Below are 27,435 nucleotides of genomic sequence, written 5' to 3' on the forward strand. Positions count from 1 at the left end.
ATATCAATACTAAACTATATGCACCAAGTAGTATAGGATCTAACTTCCTAAAGGAAAAGTTAAGAGAGTTGCAAGAAGAAATAGATAGCAAAACTAAAATAGTGGGTGATCTCAAACTGTACTCTCAGGATTAGATAAATCAAACCACAAAACAAATAAGAAAGAAAATAAAGAGGTAAATAGAACGTTAAAAAAACTAGGTATGATAGACCTTTGGAGAAAACTGAATGGTGATAGAAAGGAGTATACCTTCTTCTCAGCAATTCATGGAACCTATACAAAAATTGACCATATATTGGTACATAAAGATCTCAAAATTAAATGCAGGAAGGCAGAAATAGTAAATGTCTTCTTCTTAGATCACAATGCAATAAAAACTATATTCAATAAGAAGTTAGGGATGAATAGACCAAAAAGTAATTGGAAACTAAATAATCTCATCTTAAAGAATGACTGGGTGAAACAGCAAATTATAGAAACAATAATTTCACCCAAGATAATGACAACGATTATGCATGGTACCAAAATTTGTAGGATGCAGCTCAAGCGGTAATAAGAAGTATTTTTATATCTTTAGAGGCTTATTTGAAAAATAGAGAAAGAGAGGATTAATGAATTGGGCCTGCAACTTAAAAAGGTAGAAAAAGACTAAATTTAAAACCCCCAACCAAAAACTAAAGTTGAAATTCTAAAATTAAAAGGAGAAATCAATGATATTGAAAGTAAAAAAAAAAAAAAAACAAAAAAAAAAAACTATTGAATTAATAAATAAAACCAAGAGTTGGTTTTATGAAAAAGCCAATAAAATAGATAAATCTTTGGTAACTGATCAGAAAAAGGAAAGAGGAAAATCAAATTGTTAGTCTTACAAATGAAAAGGGGGATCTTTCCACCAATGAAGAGGAAATTAGAGAAATAATAAGGAGTTACTTTACCCAACTTCATGCCAATAAATTTGATAACTTAGTGAAATGGATGACTACCTCCAAAAATATAAACTTCCTATATTAACAGAGGAGGAGGTAAACTGCTTAAATAGTCCCATTTCAGAAAAAGAAATAGAACAAGCTATTAATCAACTCCCCAGAAAAAAATCCCCAGGACCAGATGGATTTACATGTGAATTCTACCAAACATTTAAAGAAAATTTAGCCCCAATGTTATATAAACTATTTGAAAAAATAGGGCATGAAGGAGTCCTACCAAACTCCTTTTATGACACAGACATGGTACTGATACCTAAACTATGTAGACTGAAAACTGAGAAAGAAAACTATAGACCAATCTCATTAATGAATATTGATGCTAAAATCTTAAATAAGGTTTTAGCTAAAAGACTTCAGAAAATCATCCCCAGGATAATACACTATGATCAAGGAGAATGTATACCAAGAATGCAGGGCTGGTTCAATATTAAGATAACTATTAGTATAACTGACCATATTAATAATCAAATTAATAAAAACCATATGATCATCTCAATAGATGCAGAAAAAGCATTTGATAAAATACAACATCCATTCCTACTAAAAATGCTTGAGAGTATAGGAATAAATGGACTATTCCTTAAAATAGTCAGGAGCATATATTTAAGACCAGCAGTAAGCATAATATGTGATGGAGATAAACTGGAACCTTTCCCAGTAAGATCAGGAGTGAAACAAGGTTACCAACTATTACCATTACTATTCAATATTGTATTAGAAACTCTAGCCTTGGCAATAAGAGACAAGAAAGAGATTAAAGGAATAAAAGTAGGTAATGAGGAAATCAAACTGTCACTCTTTGCAGATGATATGATGGGATACTTAGAAAACCCTAGAGATTCTAATAAAAGTTATTAGAAATAATTCACAACTTTAGCAAAATTGTTTGATGCAAAATAAATCCACATTAAGTCCTCAGCATTTTTATACATCACCAACAAAATGCAACAGTAAGAGATACAAAGAGAAAGTCCATTCAAAACAAATGTCAAGAGTATAAAATATTTGGGAATCCTTCTACCAATGAAAAGTCAGGAATTATATGAAAAAAATTACAAAACACTTGCCACAAAAATAAAGTTAGATTTAAATAACTGGAAAGTCATTCAGTGCTTGTGGATAGGCCAAATGAAGATAATAAAGATGACAATACTCCCCAAACTAATCTATTTATTTAGTTCTATACCAGACTCCCAAGGAACTATTTTAATTACCTAGAAAAAAACAACAAAATTCATATGGAAGAATAAAAGGTGGAGAATTTCAAGGGAATTAATGAAAAAAAAAGTCAGATGAAGGTGGTCTAGCTGTACCTGATCTAAAGCTATATTATAAAGCAGCAGTCACCAAAACCATTTGGTATTGGCTAAGATATAGACTAGTCGATCAGTGGAACAGATTAGGTATACAGAATAAAATAGGGTACAACTATAGCAATCTAGTGTTTGACAAATGCACAGATACCAACATTTGGGATAAGAATTCATTATTTGAAAAAAAAAAAACTCTTGGGAAAACTGGAAATTAGTATGGCAGAAATTAGATATGGACCCACACTTAACACCATATACTAAGATAAGATCAAAATGGGTCCATGATTTAGGCATAAAGAATGAGATCATAAATAGGTTAGAGGAACAAAAGATAGTCTACATCTCAGACCTGTGGAGGAGGAAGGAATTTATGACCAGAGGAGAACTAGAGATCATTATTGATCACAAAATAGAAGATCTTGATTACATCACCTTAAAAAAGCTTTTGTACAAACAAAAGTAATGCAAACAAGATTACAAGGGAAGTAACAAATTGGGAAAATATTTTTAAAATTAAAGGTTGCAATAAAGGCCTTATTTCCAAAATACATAGAGAATTGACCCTAATTTATAAGAAATCAAATCATTCTCCAATTGATAAATGATCAAAGGATATGAACAGACACTTTTTCAAATGATGAAATTGAAACTATATCCACTCAAATGAAATAGTGTTCCAAATCACTACTGATCAAAGAAATGCAAATTAAGACAACTCTGAGATATCTACTACACACCTGTCAGATTGGCTAAGATGACAGGAACAAATAATGATGAATGTTGGAAGGGATGTGTGAAAACTAGGACACTAATCCTCTGTTGGTGGAGTTGTGAAAGAATCTGGCCATTCTGGAGAGCAATTTGGAATTATGCCCAAAAAGTTATCAAACGGTTCATACCCTTTATTTGATCCAGCAGTGCTACTACTGGGCTTATATCCAAGGAAATACTATAGAAGAGAAAGGGGCCTGTATGTGCCAAAATGTTTGTGGCAGCCCTTTTTGTAGTGGCTAGAAACTGGAAAATGAATGGACGTTCATCAATTGGAGAATGGTTGGATAAATTATGGTATATGAATGTTATGGAATATTATTGCTCTGTAAGAAATGACCAGCAGGAGGAATACAGAGACGTTTGGAGAGACTTACATGAACTGCTGCTGAGTGAAATGAGCAGAACCAGAAGATCACTATACACTTCAATAACAATACTATATGAAGATATATTCTGATGGAAGTGGATATCTTCAACATCAAGAAGATCTAATTCACTTCCAGTTGATCAATGATGGACAGAAACAACTACACCCAGAGAAGCAACACTGGGAATTAAATGTAAACTATTAGCACTACTATCTTTCTACCCAGGTTACTAATACCTTCGTAATCCAATTCTTAATGTGCAACAAGAAAATTGGATTTACACACATATATTGCACCTAAGTTATACTGTAACACATTTAATATGTATGGGATTTCCTGTTATCTAGGGGAGGGAATAGAGGGAAGGAGGGGAAAATTTGTCAAAATGAATAAAAGGGATAAAGTTATAAAAAATTACTCATGCATATGTACTGTCAATTTTTTTAAATTATAAAATTAATAAAAAATAAAGCTAGACAAAGACAGCAGCTAGAAGATGCAGAGGATAGAGTGCCAAGAATATTTGAGTTCAAATCCTATGACAGATACTTACAAATTGTGTGATCTTGGACTTGTCCTTTAACCCTATTTGCCTCAGTTTTCTTAACTGTGAAATGAACTAGAAAATAAAAGAGCAGATTATTTCATAATCTTTCCCAAAACAACTTAAAAAAGAAGTTACAAATATTCAAGTTACCATTATTGATAGAACTATATGGACTTAAAGTGGGAGAAAGTTTTAGTTTTGCATTTAAAGAAAATGTGTGGTTTATTGTAAGAATCTGGATCAGTCTTCTCAAATTATTGAGGGTATATCATCCCTATCACAATCATCATCATCACCATCATTGACAATATAGGATAAAGTATATAGAACCAACTGCTGCCAGGAAGTCTCTGACATATTCTGTCAGTATGACCCAGAAAAACAATACTTAATTTTTAATACCTTAGATAAACTCTTTAAGATTAGATGTCAACCTGTGGCATCTTTTGCTTTGACCTCCAAGCAACCACAAAATTACGTTTCTAGTCTCTATCTTTATCCATCATGACCAACGATATCATTGTCATTATCATTACATCATCACTACTGTTATTATTTCTCCTATATAATCATAAATAGAAGACTGCCATGGTGTCAGATAGATCTAGATTAATTTTTTTTTCTTTTTTTCTTTTTTTTTTCTCCTGAGGCAATTGGAGTTAAATGACTTGCCCAGGTCACACAGCTAGGAAGTGTTAAGTATCTGAGACCAACCTTAAACTCAGGTTCTCCTGACTTCAGGACTGATGCTCTACCCACTGTGCTACCTAGATGTCCCTAGATTCAAATATTACAACTGGTCTATATACTGACTCTTTGTCCATGGACAATTCACCGAATTTCTGAGTACACCACCCCCGGTATCTCTCTAAAATTATTTTCCATGAAAACTGCTTACTTACAAAGATTGAGGGAACTTACACACTGGAAGTTTCCCTCATTTGGATGAAATCACAGGTGTGAACTAAAAAATCTATTAAAGCCACAGCCAAATAGATACATTTATAATGTGGCAACTGGAAGGCCCTGATTTATTTCTATCTTCTCTCTAATCTGTTTTAATACATTTGCTTCAAATATATAGTATCACAAACACACAAACAGCCCTAAATATTGTTAGGGTATTGTTCCTACAAAGCCCCTGTGGTTTTTAGGATAAAAAGTTCAAGTCAGTAGCTTAAATATTAGTCTTACTAAGTTCCAAGTCTAAAATCCTCCTTTCCTTTTGTCCCAGGGTCCTGGTTTCTTGAGTTTCCACATGGGGATGGGATAACATCTAGCTTGGAATCTTGGTTCTCAGGTCCTTTTAGCTCAAGGTCTAAAGTCCAGTGGCTCTATCACCTGCACCATCCTGAAAAAAAGACCAAGAAAAAGGGCCAAAGTCTGTATTTTTAAATGCAAAAGAGAGTAACAATCAATGAGGGAAAAAAAGCTTTTACTTCCATGGAAGGATCATGCAGAATATCAGAAACAATTCCCTAGACTCTCCCACATAGATGTGTCTATCTTAGGTGATCTGGACATGCACCAAAAGCTAACTGCAAACATCTCAAAAATATATTACTGATATAAATTTGATACTTTTAAATCAGCATAATATTTCATAATTGAATGAGCACCATTTTAAAATTCTGATTATATGTGCAATTAGTTTAGTCCATGGTTTAGTGCTTCGGTTGGATGATGCTCATTTTCACTTGGCACCCAGCAAAGTCTTGTTTAGAAACAATTGATTGTTCAGTCATGTCATCTTTATACTAATTCATTATTCTTATGTACATACCTAATGATTTATGTAATGAACCTTTTTAATGTACTTCATCTCTCTCTTTTTTTTTAAATTGTGTCATACTTTACTATTTAAAATCATATCATTCTCAAACATAGTAAATATTCAATGTTATCAGTTCAGGTTTTTTATACAATGCATTAAACCATTTTTGAGTTTTCAGTGGTATATTAAAACATTTTTATTCGGTAATAAAATTGTTTATGTGGAATATTTACATTCCAAATTACATAAGTAGTGATGCTGCATTGAAATGAATGAGATGGGCTGTACCATTGATTTCAATGTGACTTGGCAGAAAAGGAATACTGCACCATAATATTGTTAAATCTTATGTATAACATTATACGGAAATAGGTATGATATCTTTGCAAGAATATCTTTCTATCTATAACTACTGCTATTAAAAACAATGCATTATTTTCATTAAGAATGAAAAGCTTGGTGGTCATCAAAACCATTTCGTACTGACTTAAAAAAAAAGAGTAGATAAACAGTGGAATGGGTTAGTTTCACAGGACAAATTAGCTAAGGATTATAGCAATCTAGTGTTTGACAAACCCAAAGACCCCAGCTTTTGAGATAAGAACTCACTATTTAACAAAAACTGCCTGGAAAATTAGAAATTAATAAGGCAGAAACTAGGCATTGATCCACACCTAATACCCTACACCAAGATACCATTGAAATGTTCATGATTTAGAAATAAAGACAAAAATTTATAAATAAATTAGAAGAACAAAGAATAATTTATCTGTCAAATCTGTGGAGAAGAAGAAATTTGTGGGCAAAGAAGAACTAAAGTTCATTATTAAACACAAAATAGATGATTTTGATTATATTAAGTTAAAAGATTTTGTACAAACAAAATCAATGCAGAGAAGATTAGAAGGGAAGTAATAAACTGGAAAACAATTTTATTTATATCTGGTTTCATTTCTAAAACATAGAGAGAATTGACTCAAATTTATAAGAATTCAAGCCATCCTCTAACTGATAAATGATCAAAGCATATGAACAATTTTCTGATGCAGAAATTAGAACCACTTCTAGTCTTATGAAAAAGTGCTCTAAATCATTATTGATCAGAGAAATGCAAATTAAGACAATACTAAGGTACCACTGCACACCTTTCTGATTGGGTAAAATGACAGGAGAAAATAATGACCAATGTTGGAGGGGATATAGGAAAACTGGGACACTGATAACTTGTTGGTGGAGTTGTGACCTGATCCAACCATTCTGCAGAGCAATTTGAAAGTATGCCCAAAGGGCTATCAAAATATGCATACCCTTTGATTCAGCACTGTTCCTTCTGGGCTTTTATCCCAAAGAGATCATAAAGCTTAAAAAAGGGATCCACATGTACAAAAATGTTTTGTAGTGGCAAAAAAACTGGAAATTGAGTAGATGCCCATCGCTTGGAGAATGGCTGAACAAGTTATAGCATATGGATATTATGGAATATTATTGTTCTTTAAGAAAAGACCAATAGAATGATTTCAGAAAGGCCTAGAAAGACTTACATGAACTGATGCTATATGGGTACGGCCCGGCCCGAGATTTACACCCTCTCCTTCGGATTTTCAAGGGCCAGGGAGAGCTCACCGGACGCCGCCTGAACTGTGATGCTTTCCAAGGTGCGGCCCCTCTCTCGGGGCAAACCCATTCCAGGGCGGCCCTGCCCTTCACAAAGAAAAGAGAATTCTCCCTGGGGCTCCCGCCGGCTTCTCTGGGATAGGTCGCGTACTGCACTGGACGCCTCCGGCGCCCGTCTCTGCCACTCTGGATTCTGGATCTGAACCCGACTCCCTTTCGATTGGCTGAGGGTAAAGATCACTATATGTGGCAACAGCAATGTTATACAGTGATCAATCTGATGGACATGGCTTTCCTCAATAATGGTCTTGTAATGAAGAAAACCGTCTAGAGGACAGTGGGAACTGAATGTGGATTATAATATAGTATTTTCACTCTTTTTCTTATTGTTTGTTTGCATTTTGTTTTCTTTTTCATTTTTTTTTTCTTTTTTGTTCTGATTTTTCTGGAGCAGCATATTTGTGGAAATGTATTTAAAGGAATTGCACATGTTCAACATATATTGGATCACTTGCCAACTAGGAGAGGGGGTGGGGCAGAGAGGAAAAAATTAGAACACAGGGTTTTGTAGGGTGAATGTCAAAAATTATCAATGTATACATTTTGAAAATAAAAATTTTTAATTACAAAAAGAATGAAAAACTTGGGAAAGTGTAGATCATTTGCCTAACCTAAAACAGCACCTTCATATTTTCAACTCTTAGAATTCTCCCTAGAGTAATAGACAAATAAATCCATCCTTTTAAAAGTGTTTTGCATAGTATTTAGCAAACCTTCAAATGTATTCCATAGTTATCTTTAAGTCCATTGATTTTTTAAGATATAAATATCTTTTTCTGTCTGATTTATATACAAGATTATATGCAATATAAGAACAATAACAAAAATAATTGCACTCATATGACACCTTAAGGTTTGTGAAAATATTTCCATGTTTTATTTTATCTTTGTCTTTACAATTACCCTATGAAGTGATATTATCATTTTCAATTTTCAATGGGGAAAATGAGGCTGAAAGAAGTCGAGTGCCTTGTCCCATTAGATACTACAAGTGTTCGGTATAAAACTAATACTCAGAGTTTCCTGATTCTATGCAGCAAGTCATCTAGCTATCTTTTTTGCAGAATTTGTATTAATCCTAACTGTAAATTAAATTTTCTACTAGGAATCAAATACAAGCTTATGAGAATAACATCAGATAATACAATTAATCTTATAAAAGTTGACCAAAGGTGGCTTGTAGTTTATTATCATCTGAGTGCACTTTTAATCTGATTGTGGTAGCTATGGGAGGGCAAAAGCTTGTTGTGGAGCTTGCTCCATAATCTATTAATGATGATTTGGCTAAAACTGGGGTAAACTGGCACTATTGAATTGGGAATTTTGCGGCAAATAATGAATGATATTTTCAAATAACCAGTTTGACAACATAGTCTTTATTCAAATATTCAAAATCAGTCTATTGATGCTGTATAGATACATTCAGAAAATTGTATTAAATCAAAAGGAGCAAGCATAAAAATAACTTTACAGATTCTTTATACACACATATGGTGTACAACATATATACTATGGTAATTATTACCTCTAGAACAAATAAGAACAAAATAGGTATTTGTAAACCTTCCTCCTTTGCCTTTCAGCTTATCATATGCTAAGCCTTTCATTTCTTTAAAGGGGAAGTTGCTAAATATTGTGTTATCCTGGTTATGATGTTACAATATTTGAATTGTTTCTAATTGAAATATTCTCTCTTTTAACTGGGTGTTCTGGAATATATTTCTGAGTGTTTTCATCTCTTTCAGTAGATGATTGGTGAATTCCTTCAATTTATATCTTACCTTCTGGATTTAGCATATTGGGGGCAGTTTTCCTTGATAATTTCTTGATATTTGTTTTCTAGATTTTTCTTTTATCATTGCTTTCAGATATTCCGATAATTTTAAAAATTACCTTACTTCATTTTGTTTTTCTGATGAGAAATTTAATGTTTTTCTTTCTATTTTTTCATTCTTTTAATGTTGTTTTAGTGTTCCTTATTTCATGAAGTTATTAGATTGCAGTTATCCAACTGTAATTTTTAAGGAATTGGCTTTTTCAGTAAATTTTTGTACCGCTCTTTCCATGTGGCCAATTCTATTTTTAACAATGTTTTTCTCTTCAATGATTTTTTCTTTTTTTATTTTATTTAGAATTTTTTCCACAGTATATATGCATGAGTATTTTTTTATAATATTATCCCTTGTATTCATTTTTCCAAATTATCCCCTCTCCCTCCACACTCTCCCCCCGATAACAGGCAATCCCATACATTTTACATGTGTTACAATATAACCCAGATACAATATATGTGTGTAAATACCATTTTCTTGTTGCACATTAAGTATTAGATTCTGAAGGTATAAGTAACCTGGGTAGATAGACAGTAGTGCTAACAATTTACATTCACTTCCCAGTGTTCCTTCTCTGGGTGTAGTTATTTCTGTCCATCACTGATCAACTGGAAGTGAGTTGGATCTTCTTTATGATGAAGATATCCACTTCCATCAGAATACATCTTCATACAACATTGAAGTGTACAGAGATCTTCTGGTTCTATTCATTTCGCTCAGCATCAGTTGATGTAAATCTCTCCAAGCCTCTCTGTATTCCTCCTGCTGGTCATTTCTTACAGAGCAATACTATTCCATAACCTTCATATACCATAATTTACCCAACCATTCTCCAAGTGATGGACATCCATTCATCTTCCAGTTTCTAGGCACTACGAAAAGAGCTGCCACAAACATATTGGCACATACAGGTCCCTTTCCGCTCTTTAGTATTTCTTTGGGATATAAGCCCAATAACAGCAATGCTGGGTCAAAGGGTATGCACAGTTTGATAACTTTTTGGGCATAGTTCCAAATTGCTCTCCAGAATGGCTGGATTATTTCACAACTCCACCAACAATGAATCAGTGTCCCAGTTTTCCCACAGCACCTCCAACATTCATCATTATTTGTTCCTGTCATCTTAGCCAATCTGACAGGTATGTAGTGGTATCACAGAGTTGTCTTAATTTGCATTTCTCTGATCAGTAGTGATTTGGAACACTCTTTCACATGAGTGGATATAGTTTCAATTTCATCATCTGAGAATTGTCTGTTCATATCCTTTGACCATTTATCAATTGGAGAATGGTGATTTTTTCTTTTTTAAAAAATTCTATTTGGCCAATTCTAATTTGCTATTATTTTCTTTAGTATGTTTTGTCCTTTTGTTGTCAAGTTGTATTATTTTTACAGTTCTCTTCTGTAACTCTTATTCTTTCTCCATTTCCCCCCTCTTTCTTTAACTCTGAGGAATTCTTGTTAAAGTTTAGATTCAATTAATATTTTTGTTTGTGGCTTTTTTGATAGTGGTTTTGACATTATTTTCTTCTTCTAAATTTATTTTGGCCTTTCTTTGCACCATAATTCCTTCTTATAGTCATATTCTCATTGTTGCTGTTGTTGTTTCTTCATTTTCCAAACTATTTCTTGACTTTAAACTTCACAAAATTGGGTTCTCTTCAACTAGACACTGGAAAATGCTGTCCCAGCTTTAGGCTTTTCTGACTGCTGTTTTCAGAGATAGTTTTGGAGGTCTACAAGTTGGGTTGCCTCTTATCCACTGTCTTCAAAGTAAAGCATTGTAGAAGGAATGAATGGAGAATTTAATGACTGAAAGGATTAAAATATTTGCATATCATACTAAAAAGCCTGGAAAATATGGTACATCTGCATGGGGAATAGTATATAGAACATAGATGAAGCCATTCTCCACAAAATTAAGAAAGAATGAGAACAATAAGATTGCTATATTATATTATATTATATTATATTATATTATATTATATTATATTATATTATATTATATTATATTATATTATATTATATTATATTAGTTCTATTTACAACTGCTATTTAATATAGTTAAAGAAAAAATTTCCTTATAATACAAGCTAGGAAAAATAAAACAATTAGGAACCAGAAGATAATCCAGGAGTGAGTCATGGTTGTACATAAACAAGATATGTATTATAGTTTAATTGAAAAGGTAAAATAGAAGGTTGAAGAAAAGAAAAAGAAAATAGAATATAAGGAATCTGTTGTCATATTCATATCCTTACTAGGAAATTGCATTGTGTTCTCTATTCTGTTTCTAATCTCTACCTTTCTTGGAAACCCACCTTAACTTCAAGTTAACTTCAGTTAGCTGAGTTTAACTTCAAGTCAAAACTACCTCATAAGTCTTTTTTTTCATCTTCCTTTCACTGCCATCTCCTCTACTACTCATGAGTAACTTTATGTATATTTTGTACTTACATATCTGTACCAAAGTTGTATCCCATCAATAGAATGTATGCCCTTTGAGGTAAGAAGTATTTCAAGTTCATCTTTGTATCCCCAATGCCAAGTATATATTAAGTACTTAAATGCTTGTCTAAAACATATTTGACAGGTCTAAATTTTACATGCTAGTTTATTCCAAAAGCAATCATCTGCCACTCTCATTCATTTATTAGCCAAAAGTATTCCAAACATTAATATGTATTAAAACGTTAAATTGTCTCCAGAAATAACAGATTTTAATACACACATACAGACAAACGGACACATTATACACATATACCCTATATTGATTTGATATATAAGAGGCTCTTTATTTACATTGTGTCAGATTTTGTAAGTATAAAATAAGAAATGATTCATGATGAATATCTAATAATTTGATTTAATAACAGTGACTCAATTATTTTATCTAGAAATAAAATAATCTTACCTGTTTCAATCTTGTTTCATAGGCATTATTTGGAAAGTAATTCATATGTGTTGAGTATTTTGAGATCACTTACCATGATTTCAATAACAATACAATAATAATAATAAATGTATTTATCTCTACTGTAGCTAGTGGGAGTAGTGAGATAAATGTATCTTATTAATGGAATTTGTGCAATTTACTCAGATAAAATAACACAATGTTTCTCTGATCTCTGAGGAAAAGTAGTGCCATATCTTAGAGAAATAAGAGGATTTTTACAGCTATTAAAAGAGATATGTCTAGTGTGCTGAGGATAATCATAAAAATATTCCACATCTTCAGCAAGGTCTGTTTCCTACTGAAAATTATCCTTTAGATCACATGAATGCAACAGATATCAAATAAATGGAAGCAAAAATGTGTTTGGCTATTCATTTCAACAGATTCACTTAGTGCTGTATTCCTAAGAAACCAGCCACAGATCATGAACTGGCTAAACTATAGTTTGAAAAATCCAGTGGGAAATTGAACAGAAAAAAGGAATAGGCAACCTTATGTAAGATGAATAAAAACAGGAATAATGTATTTTTATATTATCTTTCTTTGGAAGAGCTCAAGGCAAGTGATAAAAAAGATATCATAGCACATATACATGAAATTTCTCTCAGAGACTTTATCATAAAATAGATAAAGAATTCAGAGACATGTTGTGTATTTTGTACTGAGATATCTTTGCATATAATTTACTGACCTAATAGATTCTGATCCAATAAGATTATCAAGCAGAATTTGTTTATTAGGAATCCACATATTAAAATCTTAGCCAAATCAGAAGCCCAACCCAATCCCAGCCTCTTCATTAAATTATTTTCAGCCCACTTTCCCTCACAATGACTTATTTTTTTTTTGTAGTTAGAACACAGTTTAGTAATTAATAATTGTCTGATAATTGGGATTTGTGTGCATGAGATAAAGAAAAAGATAGAAAGAGGGGGAGAGACACACAGAGAGACAGAGACAAAAGAAAAGGAAGAGAGAGAGAGAGAGAGAGAGAGAGAGAGAGAGAGAGAGAGAGAGAGAGAGAGAGAGAGAGAGTTTTAGATTCTCTTTATGATGCTTAATCAGTTTTTGGCAGCTATATCTTAATCATTTATTTATTTTAAACTGCAGTAATTATTCAAAGGTCATTAAAATAGTACTAGGACACTCAGTGACACCTGGCATACAGATTTAGTTAATTTTCATATAACATCCCAGTTACTTCCAGTCCATCAATTTGGTTTTGTGGGACTTTGTTCCCACAGCAAATATTGATTTTTGAAAAATAACATTTAAAAAAACATTTGTTTTCTTCAGAATCTTATAAGAATTGAAATCCATCAAATGATGATTTCTTTATATTACCCTCCAATTCAATTCCTTTTCTTTATAGATTCACACATGAATATATAGATTGCATGCCCTTCCACTCCCACCCCACACACATATTTAACCTCTCCTTGATGGAGTTTTAAAAAATTAATTGAACTAAATAAGAAATAACAAAGTAAAAGAATAGAAAATGAAAACAAGACTAAAACATTGTCTTATGCCCACCAGAATATTAGGTACAATTCAAAATATATAATAATGAATTGACATTGGAAGAAGACATATATAATAATAGAAAAGATTATATTCATGAGTGTCAAACTTTTTTTTCCCTTTCATTTAGGTCTTTCTTTTGTTCCCTTCTGTGCACTTTTTATTTTATTCTTTTTTTCTCTTCTGTCCCTCTACCTCCTCCAAGTAGGCTATAGTTAAGCACAGATTATGTATCTGTGTGTACTCACCCCCACATACACATATATCTACATACACACATATAGTCACATATATAATCACATATCCTCAAAATATACCATATACATTTGCCCATATGCAGACATGTGTCTAAAATAATATTAAAAAGGCTGACATTAACGTAGGCTTTTCTCTTGATTGAAATTTTAATTTGACTTTGTATAAAATCGATGATTATTAACTTAACTTTTTTTTCCCTTTAATTCTGCTCCTTAACTTGTCTTGTTATTGCTTAACTTCCCCCCAACCAAGGATCTCTCCCTTCTTTTCTCCTCCCATCCTTTTCTTATAACTTTATTCCCTTCCCATTAAGATACACACCTTTTCCCACTCTTGTTAATCTAAACAACCCTCTATATCCCACCTTATCCTATTTACTCCAACTTTATTTCTTAATTGATTTGGGGGTGTGCTATATCTTTCATGTTACATATGTAATGCTCTCTACTTTATTCACTCACAGTGTGAGTAAGTTTTTCAGAACTATGAGTTCTCCTCCCTTCTCTAATGCCTCTGGATCTGTTCTTTCTTTGCACCTCCTTTGTATAACATAATGACTATTTTTACCTTTTTGCTATGCAGTTTTGCTTTTTAGAATTGTATCATACTCAACTGTGCCCCAATCTTTCTCTTTTTTAATTTTAATTTTATTTTTTATTTTATAATTATTACTTTTTTTGACAGTACATATGTATGGGTAATTTTTTTTACAACATTATCCCTTGCAAATGATATGATGGTATATTTAGAGAACCCCAGAGATTCTATTTAAAAAGTTATTAGAAATAATCCACAACCTTAGCAAGTTGCAGGATACAAAATAAATCCACATAAATCATCAGAAGTTTATATATCATTAACAAAATCCAACAGCAAGACATACAAAGAGATATTCCACTTTAAATAATTTTCAATAGTATAAAATATTTGGAAATCTATCCGTCAAGGGAAAGTCAAGAACTATATGAGCAAAACTACAAAACACTTTCCACACAAATAAAGTCAGATCTAGGCAACTGGAAAAATATCAGGTGTTCCTGGGTAGGTTAAGTGAATATAATAAAGATGACAATATTCCCTAACCTAATCTATTTATTTAGTGCTATACCAATCAAACTTTCAAGATACCATTTTATCAAACTAGAAAAAATATAACAAAATTCATCTGGAAGAACAAAAGATCAAGAATTTCAAAGGAATTAATGAAGAGAAAAGTAAATGAAGATGGCCTAGCTGTACCAGATCTAAAACTATATTATAAAGTAGTGGTCACAAAAACCATTTGTTACTAGTTAAGAAATAGAGAAGGTGATCAGTGGAATAGGTTAGGCTCACAGAACAAAATAGGCAATGACTATAGCAATCTAATATGTGACAAACCTAAAGGCTCCAACTTTTGGGATGAGAATTCACTATTTGATAAAAAACTGTTGGAAAAATTGGAAACTAGCATGGCAGAAAGTAGGCATAGACCCACACCTAATACTGTATATTCCACAATAAGGTCTAAATGGGTGATCTTGACATAGAGAATGATACTATCAACAAATTAGAAGAACATAGGATAGTTTAACTCTCAGATCTGGGGAGGAGGAAGAAATTTGTGACCAAAGGACAACTACAGATTATTATTGGTCACAAAATAAATATTTTTGATTATATTAAATTAAAAATTTTTGTATAAGCAAAACAAATGTAGACAAGATTAGAAGGGAAGCAATAATATACTGGGAAAACATTTTTACATTCAAAATATCCGATAAATGCCTTATTTCTAAAATATATAGAGAATTATCTCAATTTTAAAATAGTTCAAGCCATTCTCCAATTGATAAATGGTCAAAGGATCTGAACAGACAATTTTCAGATGAAGAAATTGAAACTATTAGTAACCACATGAAAAGGTGCTCCAAATCACTATTGATCAGAGAAATGCAAATCAAGACAACTCTGAGATATCACTATACACTTGTCAGATTGACTAAGATGACAGGAAAAGATAATGAAGAATGTTGGAGGGGATATGGGAAAACTGGGACACTGATACATTGTTGGTGGAGCTGTGAACAGATCCAACCATTCTGCAGAGCAATTTGGAACAATGCTTAAAAATTTATCAAAGTGTGTATACCCTTTGATACAGCATTATTTCTACTTTGATTATATCTCAAAGAGATCTTAAAGGGACCCACATGTGCAAAAAATGCTCATGGCAACCCTCTTTGTAGTGTAAAAAACCTGGAAAATGAATGGATGCCCATCAATTCGAGAAAAGCTTAATAAATTATGGGATATGAATACTATGGAATATTATTATTCTGTAAGAAACAACCAGCAAGATGATTTCAGAGAGGCTTAGAGAGGCCTACATGAACTGGTGGTAAGAGCAGAACCAGGAGATCATTATACACGGCAACAATAAGACTATATGTTGATTAATTCTGATGAACATGGCTCTCTTCAACAATAAGATAATTCAAATCAGTTCCACTTGTTCAGTGATGAAGAGAGCCATTTATATCCAGAGAGAGGACTGTGGGAACTGACTGTGAAACATAACAAAGCATTCTCACTCTCTCTGTTATTTGCTTTCATTTTGTTTTCTTTCTCAGTTTTTCTTTTCCTTTCTTCTTGATCTGATTTTTCTTGTGCTGCAAGATAACTATATAAATATGTATACATATATTGAATTTAACATACGTTTCAACATATTTAACATGTATTTGACTACCTGCTAGCTAGGGGATGAGGTGAGAGAAAGAATGGGAAAATTTGGAATAAAAAGTTTTGCAAATGTCAATGTTGGAACAATTACCCATGCATATGCTTTGTAAATTAAAAAAGAAAAAAAGAAAGAAATTAGAGTTACAGGAGAGAATTATGAAAAACATCAGCTTGGAAAAAGAAGCTCAAAAACTGACTAAGTTAAAAGAAGTTCATTTAAAAAAAAATAGAATTGGCCGAATTGGGAAAAAAATGAGGACAACAACTGCTTTCAAAGTGAAATTAGTTAATGCAAAAGTATACAAAAGTTAACTAAAGAACATAAGTCCTTAAAATTACAATTGGACAAGGAGAAGTCATTGATTGCATAAGACATCAAGAATCAGTCAAACAAAAGTAAATTATTGAAAAATACAATGTAAAGCATCTCATTGGAAAGACAGCTGAGCTGAAAACAACATCTATGAGAGATTTTTTAAATTTAAGTAAAAAATAAGAAAAGAAAAACATTGCTACATATATAGCAGAATATGAGAGGCCTCAAAATATAAAGCAATAAATTTCCATATCAAAATCTCCATCTATTCTTTGCTTCTTTGTAGAAATTTCTTTTGTTCTCTGCTTTGCATTTTTATTTTATTCTTTCTCCAAGAAAATGAAAATTAATTGCAGATACACATATACACACACTCACACACAGAGGCTGAAAGGAGACAGAAAGAGGAAGGTAAAAAGAGGGAGAAAATAAAATGGTGGAAAATATACAATTACTAATAATAACTATGAATGCAAAGGGGATGAATTCTCCAATAAAATAGAAGCAGGTAGCAGAAAGTAGTAAAAACCAGAATCATATAATATGTTGTTTTCAAGGAACCTATTTTATGGAGAGACATACACAAAGTAAAAGTAAAAGGCAGGAGGAGAACATATAATGCCTAGCAGAAGTAACAAACAAACAAACAAACAAACAAAAGAGGTGTAGCAATTCTGAACTCAGATAAAGTAAAACCTAAAATAGATGCATTTAAAAAATAAGGAAGTAAACTACATCTTGCTAAAAGCTACCATAGAAAATCAAGTAATATGAATGGTAAATTGTAAAATAGCAAATCACTAGGTGATATGGCACCCAGATTCTTAGAGAAGTTAAGTTAGTTACAAGAAGGAACAAATAGCAAAGCTATACTAGTAGGGGACTTCATCCTCCTTCTCTCAGAATTAGAAGATACTAACCACATAATAAACAAGAAAGAACTTGAGGAAGTGAAAAGAATTTTACACATCACCAACATTTGACTTATATATTAGGGTATTACATTAATTGTAGAAAAGAAGAAATATTAAAATCATTCTTTTCAGATCATGATGAATATAAAATTTATTTAATAAATAATCATGGAAAAGTATAAAAATATTTGGAAAGTAAATAAACCAGTCTAAAGAAGGAGTGAATCAAACAAAAAAAATCATAAAAAACATAGACTTGTGAGAAAACATTGCAAAATTTATGGGATTCAATTAAAGCTGTACTTAAGGGAAGTTTCATATTTCTAACTGCTTATATAAATGAAACAGAGAAAAAGATCATCAATGAATTGGAAATGTAATTCAAAAAAGATAGAAAAAATAATTTTAAAAAGTTTAATTAAATACCAATTAGAAATTATGAAAAAATAGAAGCATATTTGATAAATAGAAAAAAATATTGGAGCCAAGATGGTGGATTAAGGCAGGGACTTGCCTGTGTTCTCCCCCAAATCAATCCAAATACCTTTACATCATGAATGTAACCAAATTTTAGAGCATCAGAATCCATAAAAAGATGTTTCATTTTTTTCCCACATGCCTTCCAATATTTGTCATTTTTGTCCAATTAGTCATTTTAATAGGTTTTTGGTAGTGCTTTATAAATTATTTTAATTTGTATTTCTCAAATAAATAATGAACTACAGCAATTTTTTTTGCTATAAATAGCTATGATTACTTCACCTCAGAATAGTTCTTATTTTTTTGACAATTTTTCAATTGAACAATAACTCTTATTTTTGTAAATTTGAACCAATTTTCTTTGGAAAAAAATTAAACCTTTACCACAGAAACTTATTTTATTCTTTTTTCCACAATTTGTCTTGCTAACTTTATTTCCTCCATATATTTTATTCTCCATCTTTTCACCCCATTACTCCCCAAAAGTATTGAGTGTCATACTACCCTCTTCCCTAATTTGCACTCCCTTCTAAAACACCCAGATCTACTTCCCCTCCTATTATCCTGTAAAATAACATATCTATATTTAATTGAGTTTGTATGCTATTCCCTTTTTGAGTCAGTCCTTATGACAGTAAGGTTCATTCACTGTCCCTTTAATCCCCTCTCTTTCCCTCCGTAGTAAAGGCTTTTTTCTTACCTCTTTTCCCCTTCTCTGAGTACATTTCTCTCACCCATTATTTTTATTTTTTAAAACTATAATTGCATCACATCAGACAAACATGCTTTCTGTCTATATATACTCCTTATAATTGCCCTAACAAAAAGAAATTTCTTATGAGTTGCATGTAACATCTTCCCATGTAGGAGTGTAAACAGTTTAACTTTATTAAAGTTCTTTATGATTTCCCTTTCCTGTTTACTGCCATGCCTATGTGAAGGGGCAGGTCAATTTTTTGTGAGCCTTCACAACTGTGAATCATAACACTTGAAGGAGTTGCAAAGCAGTCTTTACTAATGCAGATGTTCCTTGTGGATTGGGAATGAAATAAATTGGAGGCAAGAGGGAAGAGGATAGAGGTCAGAGAATGCAACTGCCTCTCAGTACAGAGGTCAGAGAATGCAATTGTCTCTCAGTCTCCTTATATTATCATCCTCCTCTCACATGAAAAAATCCATTGTACAGATCTGAGTTAAACCTCCAGCAGCCACTGGCAGGTGACTCCCGTATCACAACAGTTTACCTTTTTATACTTCTCTAAAGCTATATACTTGAAAGTAAAATTTTCTATTCAGATCAGGTATTTTTATCAAGAATGCTTGAAAATTCTTTATTCATTGAATGTTCACTTTTCCCCTTAAGAATTATATTCAATTTTGGTGGATAGGTGATTTTTGGTTGTAATCATTGCTCTTTTGTTCTCTAGTATATCATATTCCAAGCCCTCTGATCCTTAGTGTAGAAGTTGATGAATTTTGTGTTATCCTAACTGTGATTCCACTATGCTTGTATTGGTTATTTCTGTTTGCTTGTAATATTTTTTTTTCCCTTGACCTGGGAGTTCTGGAATTTTGCTATAATATTCTTGGGAGTTTTCATTTGGATTATCTCTTTCAGAAGGTGATCAGCAGATCCTTTCTATTTTTATTTTTTGTCCTTTGGTTCTAGGTTATCAGGGAAATTTTCCTCAACAATTTTTGAAAGATCATGTCTAGGCTCTTTTTTGATCATGGCTTTCATAGCAACCATTAACTGCTAAACTATTTCTCCTGGATTTATTGTTTTTCCAATGAGATACTTCACATTGTCTGCTATTTTTTATTCTTTTGTTGTTGTTGTTGTTGTTGTTGTTGTTGTTGTTGTTGTTGTTGTTGTTGTTGTTGTTGTTGTTTTAATTCTCCTAAAGTCATTAACTTCCATTTTCTCAATTCTAATTTTTAAGAAGCTTAGTGAGCTTTTGTACCTCTTTTCTCATTTGGCCAACTTTGCTTTTTAAGTCATTCTTCTCAGTAGCTTTTTGTATTTCCTTTTGTATTATTCTTATTTTTTTCTTCTTACTTGATTTTTAAAATTTCTTTTGAGCTCTTCTATGCTCTGAGACCATTTCTTACTTTTCTTGGAGTTTTTAGAGCTTTGACTTTGTTATTCACTTCTGAGAGAGTGTTTTGATCTCTCTTTGTCACCATAGTAACATTCTATGGTCAGAATCTTTTTTCTATTGTTTGCTCATTTCCCCATTCTCTTATTTGGCTTTTAACACTTTGTTAAACTATGTTTCTCTTACCTGGTTAGATGGTGCAATATTTCAAGTTTCTAGGGTTTTGTGAAGCTGTTTTAAGAAATCTTCTAGTGACCTATAATTTTTCAGTTATTCTAAGGTGGTAGGATCCAATAAAAAGTATATTTACTAGTCTTCTGGCATATGCCTCTGGTCTGTGAGTGACCACAGGCACATTTTTTATATCCTGGGACTGGGAGAAGAATTCCTGATTCACTCTGGCTATAAGCTGTAGTGACCTAGTGCTTTCCCTGGCTCTGGGATTGTAAGCCAGATGTTAAGGTGATGTTTACCCTACATATGAGAGGACTTCCCTTGGTAGAATGAATAGATGTAAACAATTTGTTCCAAAGGCCATGGAGGCAGTTGAAGTAGGTTCTGTGAAGTACTTTGTGCTTCATTAGACATCAAAGATGCCAAGATCATCCACCACATCTCAAATCATCACCAGGTATCTTGATTCTGTCTTACACTGAATTTTGATCACTCTGCTGATAACTTTGTGCAACTCTATTTAATTTAAATCCATTTTATACATGAATCAAAGGACATCATCTAGGCTTTTTTAACATTTTACATATCCCAAAGTCTTGTGGCAACAGGCAAGTGATGAAGGAGCAGGTATGTGTTCTCTGGGAGCTATAGTCACAATCTTACAGACAGATGATGCATGTTATAGAGCTGGAAGCAGTAGTAGAATCCAGCAACCAACTGGATGTCTGAGCAAGCATTTAAGAATCTCACTATTCACCTCCTGATGTAAAGGCTTAAAAAAGTGGAAATTCTGCCCTGCATATGGTACACTAAAAAGCTTTACAAAAATTACTATAAAAATGATTCTACTCCCCATCAATACATAGAATGTGTGCTACCTTATAAACAACACAAAATCCATTAGACCTGAAAGATGAAGCATTCTTGTTGTGAAAGAACTCAACAGTTATCACATAAAAATAGCAGCTCTCAATGAAATGACACTATCAAATTAAAAGATGTTTCCTTATTTTTAAACTGAATATACAATTTTCTGCCATCGCTGCAGTAAAAATAAGTTCTGTGAAACTGATGTAGATTTTACAACCAAAACTAATTTAGTCAAGTAGCTTGAAGGCATAATAAAATATGGTTCATAACAACGTGATAGCCCCTTGGAAGAAAACACCATGCCTCCATCATTAGTGCCAATATAGCCAACATTGCAAATAATAATGAAATTAAAGAAAAAAAATGAAGACCTGGTTGGACTACCAGACATGGCAGGGAGTCTTTGGGAGGAATGGATTTGGAAAAAGCAACAGCAATGGTCATTTATTAACTAAGATTTGTGCATCTCATAACCTTCTCCTTACCAATACTATCTTCTATATATCTAAATGCAATAACATTTCATGGATGTATCCTTGTAGCAAAAATTGTCTTTTAATAGTTTATGTGATTGTAAGGAAAAGAGATAGACAAGATCTAAGAGAATGAAGGCAATGTGTGACACAGTGCTGGACTGATCATAGACTTATCCCTTCTAAGCTAAATATTTACATTAAACAAAAGCAGCGGCCCCAATACAAAATTAGAATTAATTTCAGAAGAATTAATGTCAACATAGTAAAGTGCTTCTCTGAGCAGGAGCAATTTCTTGCTAATTGGAGGGAAAGTTGAGTCATTACACAATTGTTAAGAGTGGAGCAGAGAAGGAATGGACAGAGTTCAGAGATTTTGTATAGAGAACTGCATTTGATCATCTGGGTCAGAATTCTTGCAAACTTCAAGACTGTTTTTAATGAAAATGATGGGAAAATTCAGAAGTTGAAAATGAAAACTGAGAACTCCACAGAGTTTATTAGCAGGACAGTTCATTGATCTCTAAGAAGGCAGCATTTGATTCCTACATAATTCTTGACTCAGTAGGAAGACAATTGAAATTTAGTCTTATGCTGATAGTAACACTTCAAAACATTTTTATGATGCTTTGAAGCCTATTTATTGGCAAGAGACCTACAATGCATATCCACTACTCAGTGCTGATAGAGCCACATTGGTCAGTGAGAGATTGACTGAACAACTTCATAGTGTTTTCAACAGATCATCATCACTCAGTGATGAACCCAGTGACTTCATCTCAGGCTGAAGTTAATTTCTCCCTAGCTGAAATTTCAGCTGAAAAAGAGGTTTTGAATTCCATTAGGCTCCTTTAATGTAGCAAAGCACCTGATACTTATTTTTTTCCAGTTGAGATTTATAAGTTGAGAGGGTTCATTGCTTATACAAAACCTGACTGAAAATTTCTGGATTATATGGCAAGAGGAGTTCAAGGGTGCTTTAATTAAATTCCTCTTTACAAAGATAAAGAGAACAGATTGTCCTATGGCGATTATAGAAGGGTTTTTCTTTTAGTCACTGCTAGCAAGATTCTGACCAGAGTTCTCCTTAATAGGTTGACTTTTGACCTAGAAGTTGGTCATCTACATGAGGACCGGAGTGACTTTGGAAATAATGGAAGAATAGTTGATAAGATTTTTGCTGTCTGACAACTCCAGGAGAAATACAGGATCATGATAGAGGTTCATATACAACATTTCTGGATCTGACCAAGCCCTTTGTATCAAGGACCTCAAAATTTGAACATTCTGAAGATCACCACTAGTCAATACTAAATATTGAAGTCTTTTTTTCAACTAAATTGATATGTGTTCAAACTTGACTGCAGAGGATGCAACTAAGTGGGCTGGCTATGTTGTTTCAATGACAAATGGATGCTTGCCAAAAAGATTATTTCACAGAGTATAGTAGTGAGAAAGTGATACAAGAATACTTTTAAAATTTTTAGAATTGATTGTACAACATGAGAGACACTGACAAAGCATGAAAGGTCCTCAGTTGTTTACCTGTGCTGGAGTAAGAGCCACCCACTATCTTGTCTGGAAACCATTTGTCTAGACATCATTACCTTTTTATCCAAGTGAGCTGAAATCCTTCCAAGTTATCTTAAGCTGAAAAATTGTTTTACTTCCTCTGTTCATGGGTTCTGTTGCTCTAGAAACTGTTTAAAATATATTTTGTTAATATTTGATTTAAGTTTTCAGTAGAAACAGGCAATTTCCTGGCTTCTTTCTGCCATTTTTTTTTCTCTGTGGCCCTACTCCAATGAATATTGATGAAAAATTTTAAAATACAATATTACCAAAGCGATTATAGCAATTTACCACATTATGACAAAGTGGAATTTATACCTGGAATTCATGGTTGGTTCAATATTAGGAATATTATTAGTATAATTGACCACATCAATAACAAATTAACAGAAATGATATGATTATCTCAATAGATGCAGAAAAAGCTTTTAATAAAATAGAGCACCCATTTCTGGTAAACCCATTTCTAGAGAGTATAGCAATAAAACACTTTCATTAAAATGATCTAAAAATAATCAGCAAGCATTATCTTTAATGAGAATAAGCTAGAAGCCTTCCTAATAATATCAGGTGTGGAGCAAAAATACCCATTATCAGCACTGTTTTTCCATATTATCCATAAAGGTTAGAGTTAGCAATAAGAGAGAAAAAAAGAAATTGCAGGAATTAGAGCAGGCAACAAAGAAACAAAATTGTCACTCTTTGAAGATGATATGATCATACATTTTGGTGGCATACTTAGAATAATATACTAATTAAAAAACTATTTGCAATAATCAACAATGGTAGTAAAGTTGAAGGATATAAATAAACCCACATAAATTACCAACAGAGTCCAGCAGTAAGGGAAAGAGGTATGACATTAAAATAACTGTAGACAATGTATTTGGGAGTTTACTTGCTAAGGCAAACTGAGGAACTGTGCAATTACAGTTTTAAAGTATTTGTCAAGTGGATTAACAAATAATCAAGAATATCAAAATAATTAGGGGGAGAATGCAAAGGAAAGTGACCTAGCCATAATCAAATTTATAGTTTTGTTATAAAATGGTAAACACCAAAATTATTTGGTACTGGCTAAGAAAAGCAGAAGTAGATCAGTGGAATAGGTAAAGTATACAAAACACAATAGATGTTGACTGTAGAAATCAAAATAGTTTGGTGACCTCAAAGAATTCTTCTTCTGAAATAAGAACCCATTATCTGACAAAAAATGCTGGGAAAACTAAAAAATAGTATGGCATAAACTAGGCATAGAACAATCTTTCATATCTTGCACAAAAATAAAATCAAAATGTTAACTCAATTTAAACATAGAAGGTGATACCACAAGGAAATTAGGAAAGCAATGAATAGACTATCTGTCAGATTTATGGAGAAAGGAAGAATTTGTAACCAGATTATTATGAAATGCAAAATGGTTAATTTTAAAAGTTTTGTCAAAATCAATGCAACCAAAATTAGAAGAAAAATGGAAACTGTTTTTACAGCCATTAATCAAATATTTAGAGAACCATGTATATTTTATAAGAATACAATCTATTCTATGATGAATGTTGGAGGGGATGTGGGAAAACTGGGACACTGATACATTGTTGGTGGAGTTGTGAAATAATCCAGCCATTCTGGAGAGCAATTTAGAACTATGCCCAAAAAGTTATCAAACTGTGCATACCCTTTGACCCAGCATTGCTGTTATTGGGCTTATATCCCAAAGAAATACTAAAGAGCAGAAATGGACCTGTATGTGCCAATATGTTTGTGGCAGCTCTTTTCGTAGTGCCTAGAAACTGGAAGATGAATGGATGTCCATCACTTGGAGAATGGTTGGGTAAATTATGGTATATGAAGGTTATGGAATATTATTGCTCTGTAAGAAATGACCAGCAGGAGGAATACAGAGAGGCTTGGAGAGACTTACATCAACCTGATGCTGAGTGAAATGAATAGAACCAGAAGATCTCTGTACACTTCAATGCTGTATGAAGAGGTATTCTGATGGAAGTGGATATCTTCGACATAAAGAAGATCCAACTCACTTCCAGCTGATCAATGATGGACAGAAATAACTACACCCAGAGAAGGAACACTGGGAAGTGAATGTAAATTGTTAGCACTACTGTCTATCTACCCAGGTTACTTATACCTTCAGAATCTAATACTTAATGTGTGCAACAAGAAAATGGTATTTACACACATATATTGTATCTAGGTTATATTGTAACACATGTAAAATGTATGGGATTGCCTGTCATCGGGGGGAGGGAGTGGAGGGAGGGGGGAATAATTGGGAAAAATAAATACAAGGGATAATATTATTTAAAAATTACTCATGCATATATACTGTGAAAAATTTCTAAAAAAAAAGAATACAATCTATTCTACAATTGAAAAAATGGTCAAAAAAGACAATTTTCATATGAAGAAATTAAAATAATGTATAGTCAAATGAAAAAAACACTATTAAAGTTATGGTACGTGGATTTAATAGAATTCTATTGTGCTATAAAATTATGATTAGCTGGCTTTCAGAAAAACTCAAAAGATCCATATTCACTGATGTTGAGCGAAGTTAGCAGACCAGTAACATACTCTACTTAATAAGAGCAACATTTTGATGATCAACTAAGATAAAATGAGAACAATCTACATAGCAAAAGCATTATTTGATTAAGTAAGATCAAGTTAGCTCTTCTCAGCAATACAATCATCCAAAACAATTCCAAAAGTATCATGATGGAAAATGCTTTTCCTATCCACAGAAAATTGAGTCAATAAAGATTGAAGAACTTTATTTCCCATTTTGGAATATTTTTGATGCTATTTCCCATTTTATTTTGTTTCTTCTTTTGCAATATGACTAATGTGGAAATATATTTACATGATTGCATATGTATAAACTATTATCAAAATGCTTGCCATTGGGCAAAAATGTCAGAGAGAGAGTGGGAAAAAGTTAAATTCAAAATTTTATAGTAAAATGTTCAAAACTATCTTTATATGTAATTGAAAAAAATAAAATGCTATTTACAAAATGAATAAGGAAGCTGGGGTAGCTAAGTCATATAGTGGACCAGCATCAGCCCTGGGAGAAGGAAGAGCTGAGTTTCAAATCTATTTAGATACTTACTAGTTGTGTGACCCTGGCCAAGTTATTTAAAATTTCTAAATGGAATGAGAAAATTTTCCTACAAAATGTCAATATGTTCGTCAAAGCTCAATGTTGAATCTTGATAGTTTTGGCTCTGAGTGTGAACAGAGGAAACTCTGGAATTAGGACTGCACCTATTTCATGGTTATTTATACTCTAGTAGTTTTTTTAAGAGTCTATTTAGAGCCTCTTAAACTTGCAATTCTATAGATGCAATTCCTTTCTCTTGATTAATTGCTGTTACATTTAATACATTTGAATTTGGGGAGTCATTTTTTTCCTCTTCAGTTTCACATGATGACTTTATATCATAATTGCTTGACTTTCTTAAGGAATATATAAATTGCAATTGTAATTTCTTATTGAAATTTGGACTTATGAATGTGAGTCTATTCCCAAGATCTTCAATTTTGAGTGCTAGAATATCATCCCCCTAAAAGTATATCTCTAAGAAAATTAAGTACTATCATACTCTGCACCTTCAAATCCATTCTTTAAATGATTGTTTTGCAGTAATAGCCAAATGTATAATTTTTAAATAGGATATTTGCTTTGAACAGTAGATGAAAGGACCAAGTACTGGTTGACTATTTTGAAAGGTATTTATCACATATTGAGTTGAAATGAAGTATTATTGCATGAGTGATGAATATAGA

Source organism: Sminthopsis crassicaudata, chromosome 3 (assembly GCF_048593235.1).
Source record: "Sminthopsis crassicaudata isolate SCR6 chromosome 3, ASM4859323v1, whole genome shotgun sequence".
Taxonomy (NCBI): Eukaryota; Metazoa; Chordata; class Mammalia; order Dasyuromorphia; family Dasyuridae; genus Sminthopsis; species Sminthopsis crassicaudata.